The sequence below is a fragment of the Petromyzon marinus genome, chromosome 14 (genome assembly GCF_048934315.1).
Source record: "Petromyzon marinus isolate PM22_M1 ecotype Great Lakes invasive population chromosome 14, UKy_Petmar_22M1.pri1.0, whole genome shotgun sequence".
In the NCBI taxonomy this organism is placed as follows: domain Eukaryota; kingdom Metazoa; phylum Chordata; class Hyperoartia; order Petromyzontiformes; family Petromyzontidae; genus Petromyzon; species Petromyzon marinus.
The window spans coordinates 4,652,128-4,664,871 of record NC_133680.1 but is presented as its reverse complement, the minus strand read 5'-3'; the positions used below and the strand labels follow the sequence as shown (position 1 = coordinate 4,664,871).

At 51.8% G+C, this 12,744-nt stretch overlaps 1 long non-coding RNA gene across 1 annotated transcript; it reads left to right on the top strand.

The window, feature by feature from the left end:
* Positions 1–742: 742 nt before the first annotated feature.
* LOC142924571 (uncharacterized) lies at positions 743–5,007 on the top strand. The gene is made up of 3 exons (XR_012941684.1): positions 743–925; positions 3,725–3,814; positions 4,007–5,007. It is a non-coding gene; the product is annotated as an uncharacterized LOC142924571 (long non-coding RNA).
* The last annotated feature ends 7,737 nt before the right edge of the window (positions 5,008–12,744 follow it).

Below are 12,744 nucleotides of genomic sequence, written 5' to 3'. Positions count from 1 at the left end.
TGTGTCACCGTTTGGACCAAAATACACAAGGGATTTACTTTGCAACCACACCAAACTTTTGTTGCTTATGGCGCCGCCTCTTTGCTGACATTATTATATTTGCGCCTGAGGTTTTGGGGGGGGGGGGTTAATTCGCGTGCGGTTCCGTTTGCAAATCGCTCAACACCTCCTGAGTTGTGCAGCGTTCCTCAAGGACTCTGCTGCGTTCGTTCTCTGCAGTAGTCGATGCTTTTTTTGCTGCTGCGCTAACACAGCATCACGGATCTCCCGTGTAAAATGTTAAAGATAGGCGCGCGACTCGCGAAACGGCGATCGTCCGTGCAACGAATCGATTGAACTCAAAACTATCCGTTCGCCAGGAATCCGACTTAGGTTTGTCAGGTCCGCGGCTCGAGTGTGCTAACCACCGTGCCACCGTTCCTCAAAATGTACCCACACACACTCAAGACCCGTACAACGTTATCATTTCAAACTAACAGTGTGCGTGGTCTGTACTTGGTTATGACAAACCCCTTCCCAGTGAATCTACAAAGCGTCACGGATTCTGGGTCACGATTCAATATGAGAGTAAGTTGAAAATTGCGGCCACTAGTGGCTGCAGGAATCATCACCGTTTATTATTATTATTTACACCCCCCCCAACCCACCACCATACATTACATCTTGAGGCACCAGAACAAAGTGAGGTGTTTGAGATAATTACTCAGCCAGGAAGTGATTGGAGAGCAAACGCCACGTGCAAGAACAACACGGTACAGACGATGAACACAATGAAGATAATTAACTTAATCGATCTCGTGAACCCGTTGCATACCACAGGCGCGACTTCATTGCCATCGATTCGAACGCGGGCGTGCGCGTGGTGATCCAACGGTCCGTTCATCATCACGGAGCTTAGGAATCGGGACGAATCGACCATGAACCGGTAGGTACATCTCCAGCTGTGACGGCGATCGCGGTGGAGCAGCGTTCATCAGTAGGGGGGGGCTCTTCTGCCCCCCACCCCGCCCCCACTCAAACTCGACATCTCTCTCGACGTGTGTTCGGGGATGTGCCCACGTGTTGCTCGGCTTGACGTCCGACGTTTCGCTCCGCGTGATGGGAGGCTTTTTGGGGAACCGAATGGGAAGCTCCCCAAGCACATGGGGCGGAACGTCAGACGTCGCGCGGAGAATTGCGTCAGGAAGCAGCGGTGGACTTTGTTGGTTTCTAGGCGATTAAATGTGCGTGGGTGTTTGTTGTTATTTTTTTGAAAGCAATGATTCTCACAAACATGATCGTACTGCGCGTCATTTTTAGTTCGAAGAATAAATTGCAATTCAAGGCCCAGCGGTTCTTCCTTTCCAGGACATTTTTTAAAAATACATATTTCTTGCAAAATTGTCAATGAGCTGCCCAGATTGCGCCGTGACAACTTTACAACAATGGCAATCTAGCGATGACAGCGTCCCTTTAGCTCCCGTTTTTACATCGCGCAAATCACCTGCATTTTTATCTCCGAGACACTCCGTTCGCCGAAGAATACGTCCGAGACAGGCGCGAAGGTATATTTCTTTACCGATGAGCCACAATAAACATTTTATAATTTTAATATTTTCATAATATTACTTAAGTCAAACATGCTAAATAGTGCGTGTAATAACACACACTGTGTCCCCAAGTTGTTAAGGCAGCACCTTATATTAAATTCCCATGCTAGCTTGTAAAATTAAGCCGTGGGCAATAAATATGCAAAGAAGAAAAGTGATCTCGTGTTAATATATTGGAATTTTCGTTCCCGGGTATATCGCCTTTGAACGGTTTGGGCTGTGAAGTTATTATAAAGAGCAGGAGATTAACACAGCTATTGTGTCCCTGGTGCTTTGAGGAAGGGGTGCCTTTGAGATAACTGCCGACGCCACAAACAATGAGCCGGTCACAAGCGCCGGGGAGAGAAGGGTTTACCGGGGGGGGGGGGGGGGGGGGAAAGTTAACCCTTTCCGGCACACGGTGGCGACCCAAATCGACGATTCAAAGATCCTCTTGCGCGGAGTGGCTCCCACGAGTGGACACGCGAGCGGCCGGCCGAGGTTTCTGTTCGGTTACCTCCTCGACACGTGGGCGCGCAGCGCTCGCCGGGCTCGCAACGCTCGCCGCGTGCGTGTCCACGAGGGGCTGGGCAGGGACGTCAAGCTTGGAGACGGAGGATCCGTTGGGAGAGCGGGGCATTCGCGAGCTGGAGGCGATGGGCTCACCACTCTCACTAGGACGTGGGGCTTAAAGCGTAGTCGAATCTCAAATGTGCCCGAAGACAAGTTGTTGTTGATCGCGAATACCTCAACAACATAAATGCGTGGATTCGGCTAATATGTGCCGGAGCAAACAAACATGCGCGCGCACGCACGTGGACACAAACGACACAATCACCGCATTTAATCAAATTTGGCAAAGGACGATGCCACCCACGCACAGGGCGCCCCCCCCCCCGCGCGCCGGTCGAACTTCGAATTTCGGCGGCACGGAAGGCGACGGAACGCCAACGGCCACCACGGAAAAAAAAAACTCGAAGCTTCCTGCTCGCGCGCTCAACGCCCGCGAACGAACGGGTTAATCAAACCCCTTCTCAACTGCCCGAGTTAATCCGCCCGCAACCTTTCAGCGGCAGACAGAGGAGGGGCCAGCCGGCCCTTTGAAATGCAGATCTCGGCGTAAACTCGATTAGGGAATTTGGCGGGCAGGATTTCGGGTCGGGATGGTGGGTCCGGTTTTGGTCCGCAATGGTGGGGGGGGTGGTGGGGGGGGGGGGGGGGGTGGGTTTGGGTGGTGGGGGGAAAGTCAGTGGTGGAGCGACTACGGGGGTAGGGAGTTGGGGGGGGGGCCTGGAAGTGAGGGGGGGGGGGAGTTAAAGACTGGTGACGGGGCGATGCGTGCATTCAATGCCTTATCTCCCTGCACCCCGACCAATGCGGCAATGCGGGGCCTTCTCTGGCACCCAGCGGGAAAAAGGCCACATTAGAGAGGATTATCTGACACACAATGGTGCCTGCAAGGCTCTTTCCCGGTGCTGAGAGGGACAGGTCCAAGAGCAGCATCAAAGGACCCCAGCTGGGTGGAGTTTGGCACAGACACTGGGAGGGGTGCCAGGTGGGGATACGGGGTGCCTGTAACGAGCAATGAATGCAAAACAGATTAAACGTGAAATGTTAATTTGCAAGCGAGATCGTGACAACGCCGCTCGCCCCCTGCTGTTTTGGGGTTTAGTAATTAAGAGGCTTGTAGCGATTCACACCCCCCCCTCCTCCCACCGCCGTCTCCCAAGGGATGCGATGAATTTTCATCGACGCGATGAATTTTCATCGACGCGATGAATCGTCATCGCATCTCTAGATCAGTCGAGCTGCCGCGATTCGATTGGGGGTGACGATTCAATGAGTTTACTATTTTATATAGTTTCATTTTGACGCCTTTGTTTCTATCGTTTTGAGTTCAGACACAGTTGACTCTTTTCGTAAGCCTAAAACGCAAGGTTACCAAATTATGTAGGTACAATTTGCAAAAAGATTAAGATGATTTTATACATGTATCAGTCTAAGAAACGATTGTGGCTTTGTGAACCCCTGCATCGTTGCATGCCTAGTTAGTGATAAGAAAGAGTACATGAGAATATTGCGGTGTTGTTTATTAGAGAGCGAGAAATTATCCCGGAATTGTGATTTACGTAACATGCGTTTAAAATATGCCCAAGGTACAAGTGCGGCCCTGCAAGTGCTCACTCACTGCCACTGCTGGCAGAGGGGCCTCCACTACAGGGAGCAATTGTGGAGCCCCTCTAGAGGTAGGGTTAAGCATGTGTACGGCACTCATTGCAGTACCACATCAATATAAAATAACGACACCATCATCACTATCTGCTTGCCAATAATCTATGAATCGCGGTTTAAGACGTCATCGACGGCCAAAGATGGCGATTCCACCACACCTCAACGCCAACAATCTCGCCGCTTCTTTTCTACCCTCCCACCGCCAGATCCCGCAGCTGCTGCACACCTGACGTGCAGTGACCTCCCAAGATCCGTCCTCACAGAGTCTCCCACCGCTCGCTCTGAGGTCTTCCCCTCGGTCGCCTAGACTCGTGGAGACCACTCCGAGGTTACGCCCGTCTCGGAAATCGCCCCCCCCCCCCATCCTGCACACGCGTCCCACCCAGAGATGTTAAAAATACCTCGCCTGATATACAGGAGGTCGTGGGCTCGATCCCGACCCTGACGCCTGTTGTATATTATGAGTCTGCATGTCTCTCTCCCCGTGGCAGCGTGGATTTTTCTACGGGCCCTCTGTTTCTTTCCCCCTCCATATTTAGAATCATCACGCGTTTAAGAGTATTTGGTTGCTATAAATTTCCACATGATGATACGCCGCTTCAATGAGCTATCATTTGTGGCCAAGTCGCTTCTGAAAAAGAGCTGTATAGCTCAGTGCTCATGCTTTAAGATCCCTTCGTGAGGTTCCAACGTTGGACACTTCGCTGCCTCTACCTTGTTATAGTCCCGCACGCACACACACACGCACACACACATGCACACACGCACACACACACATGCACACAACAACAACACAATAACCGCCATTTGCCACTAAGTGGCGGTGACGTCACCACGACACTTGTGCCAGGCTATGTGCACCTTGAGGCCACGTGAAGTGTCGAACGCCCACTGGCAGGAGGTCACCGGGCAGACCCAGATACCACAGGTCGACTGACTGAGACGACTGGCTGATGCACCACCTGTGCCCCCTACTGTGCCAACTTGGTGTGCTTTAGCCACCCGGCGCTCCGCTCACTGTTGTGAGCGTCGCTCCTCCGCCCTCCGTTGTTGTTGGAGGGCAACTGCCTCCAACTGCCCAATAGCGGCCTTCACGAGCCTCCTCCACAGAGGCCGATCTTGACACCGCTGGTACCAGTCAACGGCAAGTCCACTCAGCTCCACGTCCTCCTGTACCACATCACTCCATCTCTTCTCTAGCCCGTGCCACGCCCGTTTAGCCCCCTCGATCCTGCCGAACAAAAGCTGTTTAGGCATGCGGTGGCTGGGCATGCGGGCTACATGACCCAGCCAACGCAGCCTTGCCTGCCGGAGGAGCTCAACGATGGGACTTTGTCCACATCTTTCAAGGATTTGTGAGCTCCTCACACAATCCAGCCTGGTTAAACCCAGGATGGATCGTAGGCAGGCCAGCCTAAATGTTTCTAATCGGCGAAGATGTTCCATTAGGGGTGTCCACGTTTCGCAAGCGTAGAGAAGGGAGGGAATGACCGTGGCCGAGAAGACCTGAAGCTTCGTGCGGAGTGATAGACCAGGTAGCTTCCACACAGCGTTACGCAACCGATGAAAAAATGACACTCGACTGATTCGGAGTGAGACCTCTGCTGTTAAACTGGAGCCGGTCATGAGCACACTGCCCAGGTATGGGAAACTCTCCACTCTCTCCACAACTGCCCCATCACCGATTGGGAGTGGTGAGGGTGGAGTGCCCGATAATACAAAATACCCAGGCAGGTGCTTCGTTTTGGTGGGGCTGATGGTAAGGCCCCACTTCTTAGTGGCACGCTCCAGTGTCAGCAGCAGCGTCTCCAACTCCTCCTCTGAGTGAGCTGCAATTACCAGGTCATCGGCATACATAACGTGGTTGACCAATAGGGAGCCATCCCTTGACCGCACCCGGGCATCGATCAGCCTCTCATTGTATCTGTACCAGATGGAAATTCCTCCGATACAACTACTGAAGGCTTCACGAACTACGTGGTCGAAATAGATGTTAAATAATGTTGGAGCCAGAGGACATCCCTGTCGCACCCCAAGGTGAAGAGGGAATGGCTCCGACTCCCGGCCACGTAGTTTTACCCAGGCCCGCTCACCATCATGAAGGTCCTTAATGATCGTGAGCAGAGGGTCAGGGACTCTGAAAGCACGAAGAACAACCCAGAGCCCAGGCCTACTGATGGTATCATAGGCCTTGACCAGGTCAATAAAGCAGAGATGTAGGTCTTGTTGGAATTCCCTACACCTCTGTTGTAGCAAACGGACAGAAAATACGGCATCTATGCAGGACCACCTTTTCCTGAAACCACACGCACACACACGCAAACACACACGCACGCACGCACACACACGCCACATTTACGGACGATACAAAAACGGTGTAAAAAATATAAAAACCCCAACCCGACGGCGTTTTATACATTTACAAAACACGCTCGACGGTATTCATCTGCAACGCGGATGTTTTCATTCAACTCAATATTTTAATCGATATTTAAACTTTTGTTTATTTATATACCCGTCGCGAAGACAAATACCGTCCCCCCCCCCTCCCCTTGGACTCCGACAACCCCCTCACGCCGGTGTCCGATTTGCGCACGTGAACTTCAGCGTCTATCAGAAATCTTCATCGAGACCGGAGGAATCCGATGAGCTACGAAGCTCTTCTGCCATGGCCACCGGTCGTTCACACGCGCGTGCGCGACGCGCTCCTCCGGCCAATCAATATGCAAAGCGCAAATACGATCGCGTCGAACGTTACGCAACGCGAGTTCCAGCCGCACGGCGTCTGCGGTGGTAGTGGGGGCTGCACGGTGGGGGGGGGGGGGGCTGAGCGATGACTGTCATGGCCGTTACTCGTGCAGGAGGGACGCGCCACGATTTTTGGAATTAAAAATGTGAAAATCGAAGATCGAATACGGGCTTTTCGGACGATACGGAAATGTTCTCTTTTGTCTCGGGTTGAACCGCAAAGTGACCATCACCAATTATGTCACTGCAACTATTTTTTACCTCATTATAAAGGTTTTTGGGTTAGATCGCGTTATTTATAAATGTGTCGTAACCCTCCACCACCCGACACGGCCAATCAGCAAAAAAAGTGTCACGTTGACAAAAGACAAATAGTTCATCACTTTAGCCCACCGGTGTGTTGAAGAGTGAATCCACAACATTTACAGTTTGAGTACGACGTTTCGCTGGTAATTACATCCAGCATCATCGGGCAATTCGCCAGCATGGTAAAGCCCTCACTTGCTCCCAGTCTTAAATAGAGCAGCAGGGTGACGTCATCACTTAACTCATTTCAGGTGCAGTGATTTGAGGCGCAGGGGGGGGGTATTGTAATTACATAATCGATTGGTAATCAGTTAATGGTTATGATTAGTAATGAGTTGTAGATTAGTAATTAGTTGTAATGTGTGTTATTGTGATTATATGCTACGTTAGTAATCCGTTAATTAGTATGTGTTTCTCCTATAAGGAATTGTAATATGTATCATTTAATAATACGTTTCCAAGCTGTGTCGGGTGGTGGAGGGTTACGACACATTTATAAATAACGCGATCTAACCCAAAAACCTTTATTATGAATAATATTGGTCGCGAAAGCCTACATGTTAAACTATTTTTTCCCTACCAAAAAGGTAGTTTCACGTGGCACCGAGCGACGTCACTTTTGTGAGCCCGACGACACAGAAATATAACATGATATAAACGAGGCGCCAATCCAAAAAAGAATCCGAAATTGACCCTAAAAATCCGAATGTTTTTGTATTTAATCCGAAACGCATCCCTACCGCATATGCATAGCGGGGGTTGAGGGCTGAGCAGGATGCACGATAGATATAAGCAGGTAATAATACCATTAGTAAAATGCATTGTGTGAAAAAGGTTTTAAAAGTTTGTTTGACACTGACTGTACTGTCGTGCGCCCCCTCAGTTTTTGTACGCTCCCCCCCTCTGGAAACAAGGTCACGCCACGGAGCCGGTGGCATCACTGGCATTCAATGAAGAAATATCTTGAAAGATCGGCTGCGAGTGAGCCAGCTAGCCTGCCGCAGCACGAACTCGTCGATCCCAGCGTGTATGCATGTACGCTGGGCTTCTTTCGCACTGCACATGGTCAACCGCGTTAGCGGCCCGGATCCGTCGACGGCACCGCCCGGCAGAACCCGCGCACGCACGCGGGGGGCATCTCCGCCGATTCACCCCCTCTGCGGCCACTCAACGTCCTCGCAATTGGCCAATAAAATTCGCCCATAACCGAATTCAACAACCGCCGCCGTCGGAGCCGGCGACCGAGATCCCCCACCGTGGCGGCGATGTAAACGCACCTTGAGCACGGCTCAGCGCGGAGAGGGGGGACTCAGCCATCACGACGGCCCCCCGCTCGACGTCGCTGGTGAAATTCCACGCCGGCTGTCCGCGTCGCGGACGTGTCAGAGCGCAAAGGCGTGCGCGCGCGCACGAGAGAGATGAGGAGGAAGAGACACACACACAAGAGAGACGGGCGACACTGACAGCTGCACGATGTAATCCCTCGCCAATTCTCACTGCGAGGAGGTAGATTAAAGAGAAATGAATGTTGATATTGCCGGGGTGGACACCCTGTGCGGTGGCGCTTCCCGCGGTGATGGACTAGAGGGAGGATGTGGAATCTTTTTTTATTGCCGAGGGCCAAATACAAACTTTCGAGTAGCTCTGCCAGGCAACAACTACAACCGCCACTCGTCACCAAGTGGCAGCGACATCACCACCTAGCCTGTGCCAGGCTACGTGCACCTAGAGGTCACGCTAAGTGTGGAAGGTTCGCCGGCAGGAGGTCACGGGACAGGCACAGGTGCCATGGGTTGACTGAGATGACCGGCAGAGGCACCGACTATGCCCCCGACTGTGCTAACTTGCTTATTTTAACCACCCGGCGCTCCGTTCGTTGTCATGAGTGCCACACCTCTGCCCACCGTTGTCGCTGGAGGGATACTTCCTCCAACTGCCCATTGGCGTCCTTTACGAGCCTCCTCCACGGAGGCCGATCTTGGCACCACGACCACACGATGACACACAACTCGGCCATTTCTATTGCCACAAGAGGCCCTTGCAGCGGCACAGGTGTCTGAGCGTGGCGCTAAAATCACGATCGTGGTTTTGTTACCAGGTAATAAATATTCCCGTCTAGTGCCTGATTAGTGGAGCTAAAAGACATTTGCAGCGATGGCTATTGTTGGATAGCCTATTCGAGGTGGTAGGCCTCATGTGGCCAAGTCCCAACGCACAGTGGTTTGCGGGAACCCAGCGACCCGAGTTCGATTCCCAGCCACGGCGAACATCCCCGACTTCACAACCCCGTACTGAACCAGCACGCAGTATTGGTCAAACTACTGCCGTGAGCGACACGTCACGGGGAGGCCTTCATCCGGCAGTGGATCGACAAATGGGCCGTACGTACATTAAGCATTCGTGCTGTTCGTACATTTGATATCGATGGGTTCACCACAGTATCTCAGTGCTCTGATCGCGTGCGGTGGGATAGAGCGTGGATTCATCGCACCGCTTCCAAGGCTTCATGGCCAGCGTGGAAGAGCAGGCCAAATCATATCGAGACGGGGGTTTTCTCGAGCTCCATCTGTAGTGGGGACGGGCCTTCAGCAAGCAGTGACGTGAGCGAACAATTGCAGGCTTACACCTTTACCTTAATATATATACATTTGATAAAAACGAACGAACCGGCCACTGCCCAGTGGTCACAAACAATGTTTGTCGCTTAAAGGCAATCCAAATTAGCACTCGGCACTGGTGTGCCAGGTGCATTCCTTCAGCATGACAACCCCCCCACCACCACGCTTTTGCCATTCACGATCACTATGTACCCAAAAGATAAATGATGAATGAAAAGGTAAATTGCAATCATGGTCCAGCGGACTTTTTGTGCTGTAAAAACAAATAATTGCTTTGCCCTGGCAGGAGACCTGTGGGTGCCCTGGAGGTGCCTCGTTGGGGCCAAGCCTCGTTCCGTCCCAAGAAAGCAGAATACCTGGCACTGCCTGTCAGCCCCACATGCCATTGTCACTCTTCAAACGTGCGGTGTATTATTAACAACCCGCAAGCAGTAGCACCACTGATAACAACTGCACTATCTGCAGCCCCCATCTGCGACACACAGATCTCCAAATAAGAATGAGACTCCCGGACATTGGGGGGGGGGGTGGTTGGTGGATCATTCTGGGGGTGACTTCGGCTCGCTCGTAGAACCTTCCCACTGCACGATGTGTTAGCGAGCGTAGAAAGAGGCGATGTGTGGTACACCAAGTGAAGAGATTATTCAGCGATGCCGCTGCTGTATTCACGGTGGTATAACAAGCCTCCCAGCGAGCCGGTGGTGTTTACCGCGCTTCTCAATCTCTCTCTCTTGCTTTCTCTCTCTCTCTCTGCGTGAGCGAACGAAAAACTGCGCACCCTTTTACACAAACTTTAAATTGTGTGTACGCATGTGCGTTGAACTTCTTTGCGCGCTGTACGTAGCCAACCGCGCTAATCGGAGTTGCGAGGGAAGGAACAACCACAAACTAAACACCAATTTTGTGTTGTTGTTGTTGTTTTTGTCGTCATTACGGGAGGCGTCTCTCTCATCACGCGACGTCCACGGTGTCTCCCAATCAGTGACGCGTGCTGCGAGCAAAACAACTCGAGGAGCGTGGAACGCCGACGACAAATCGCCGTCTGCGGTTTGCTCGCGCAAGGGCCACCGGGGGACTTGGACGGATTTTGCGGCAGGGACACTCGGCCTCTTCCACCACCCCCGTCGCGACGTCGTGTCAAGCACGGCGATTTTCGCCCATCGGTCCGCGTGGGCGAGCTCAGGACGTTCTCGGTGTTGGCGGGGGGGGGGTTAAGAACGAGTCGAGGCGGAGAGGTTCGTCGAGAAAGGAACGCCGAGCGGTTTTTTTTTTACCCGATGCGGCAAATTGCACCCCCCCCTCCTCCTCTTGGCAGCCGTGGCCAAGATTCTGTAGGGAAAAAAAGTTCACATGGCTACTTGTCTGGATTTAATTCAATAACAAAACAGCTTGCCACATGCCGTCGGTGTGCAAGTGATTAAATAAATAAAAGACACATGATATAATATACTCAATGCCTCGCTCCCATGGCAGGAGTGAGGCTATCCATAGGGCAACTTTACCGTGAACTTCCACACAAAGTGGCACTAATTTTATCAATCCAGGGATGCTGGGCTTAGTCAACGTCCCCAGCCGGAATTTTAACTCGCAACCTTCTGATCGTAAGTGATGCCTTTTACCACTTTGCCACCCAGCCATTCCGCGTGCGTGGAAGAGTTATCGTGATTTACCCGGGATCTATCCACTGCATTAACGAAAGCTTCCGCAAGCCGCGGCTATACCTCCCAAAGTCTTGCGCGATGCAACAATGCACGCGAACAACAGCACGCGAGCCGATTTCAGCGCTCCATCTCTCTCTCTCTCCCTCTCAACGGTGAACGTCCTCTTTCGAGCGGGTTTCCCCTCCTTTAAGCTGCCACTCCATTGTTAAACTAGAGCACGGGGCCATCATCGGTGTGTGAGAACGCACGCGCCACCCAAGTGGACCCCAGTTATGCAACTCTGCCGTGCAAGGTAAATCCAGAGTTTGATTACTGGGGACCAGAGTTTGATTACTGGCAACGGCTAACATCAGTGGCAAGTACTGAATGAACTGGCCTGCTCTCACCGCCCCCTTCGCCAACCTACACTGACCAGCGTGGTGAAGTACGGTGAAAACAAATGCAACCACCGACGCATTCGGGAGGCCTTCAGCCAGCAGTAGATCAACAAAGAGCTCTACACATGTACGTGTAAATTAATATTATATAAGCCTCACATGGCAGATTCATTCCAATCACAATTACAATGAGGATGCCTCTGTTAGAGACAATGACAGCAGAGGGACATCCAAAGGTGGTTGATTACAGCTAAACGATTTTGCGTGGGAAAAATGCAATCTTGAGATACTCAGTGTATCCCAGAAAAACAGGGGAATTGAATTATAATACCCTTAGTTATTTTCTCCTTCTGTGCAACAGAAAGCAAGAAAAACCGAGGAGTTCGCCTCTAATTGAGCGGAGCACAGATATGGTTGGTTACAAGTGAAATGGCAGTAGAGTCAACCTCCGGTATGAGTGGATTAGTGACTACGGGAAGTAATGACAAGGGAGTCAGCCTACAGTGCGAAGGGATTAGTGGCCACGGGAGGTAATGACAGGAGAGTCAGCCTGCAGTACGAATGGACTGGTGGCTACGGGAATGATCGAGAATGGGAGCGTGGCCAGGTGACGGAAGAGGACGGTGGAGTCTGCGGGTAGAGCAAGCGGTCTAGAACCAGCGAGAAGGTTCGGGAATGGGGGTGTGGCCTCGGACCGTGTATATATAAGAGAGATGCAAGGGAGACTCGGGGCTGTTGCAGTGGGGGGTCTCCGCTTGTTCGAGTGTGAGCACGTGGCTCCTTAAATAAAGAAACCATCTCAAGTCGTTACACAACGCGTGCAAAAACATTTTGATTAGAACGAGCCGAGGAAAATTTCCACCATTTTAAAAACCCAGTGTGTGTTCAACCCCATCCCTGAACCTTTACCAAATGAATCCAGAAGAATAAAATGTACTCCCATGCCCCCATGCCAACCACAACCCCCCTCCTCAACCACTTCCGATGCCTGCAACTATTTAACGCACGACGCACTCCTGCTGTAACCCTTGATCTCTACGCGCCCTCCGTAACCCGTGGGCTGTGACGCCCATGGCTCCCAATCCAAGCTGGACACCCGTAACATCCCACCATCGCATTTCCCCTCCCCAATTAAAAAAAAAAGGTCCCTTACCCCTCAGCTTCCAAGGAAAACTTTCACAGTGGGGGTTCGTGAAAAGGTGGCAAAGTTGACGTGGGCCCTTGCCTTGTGGGC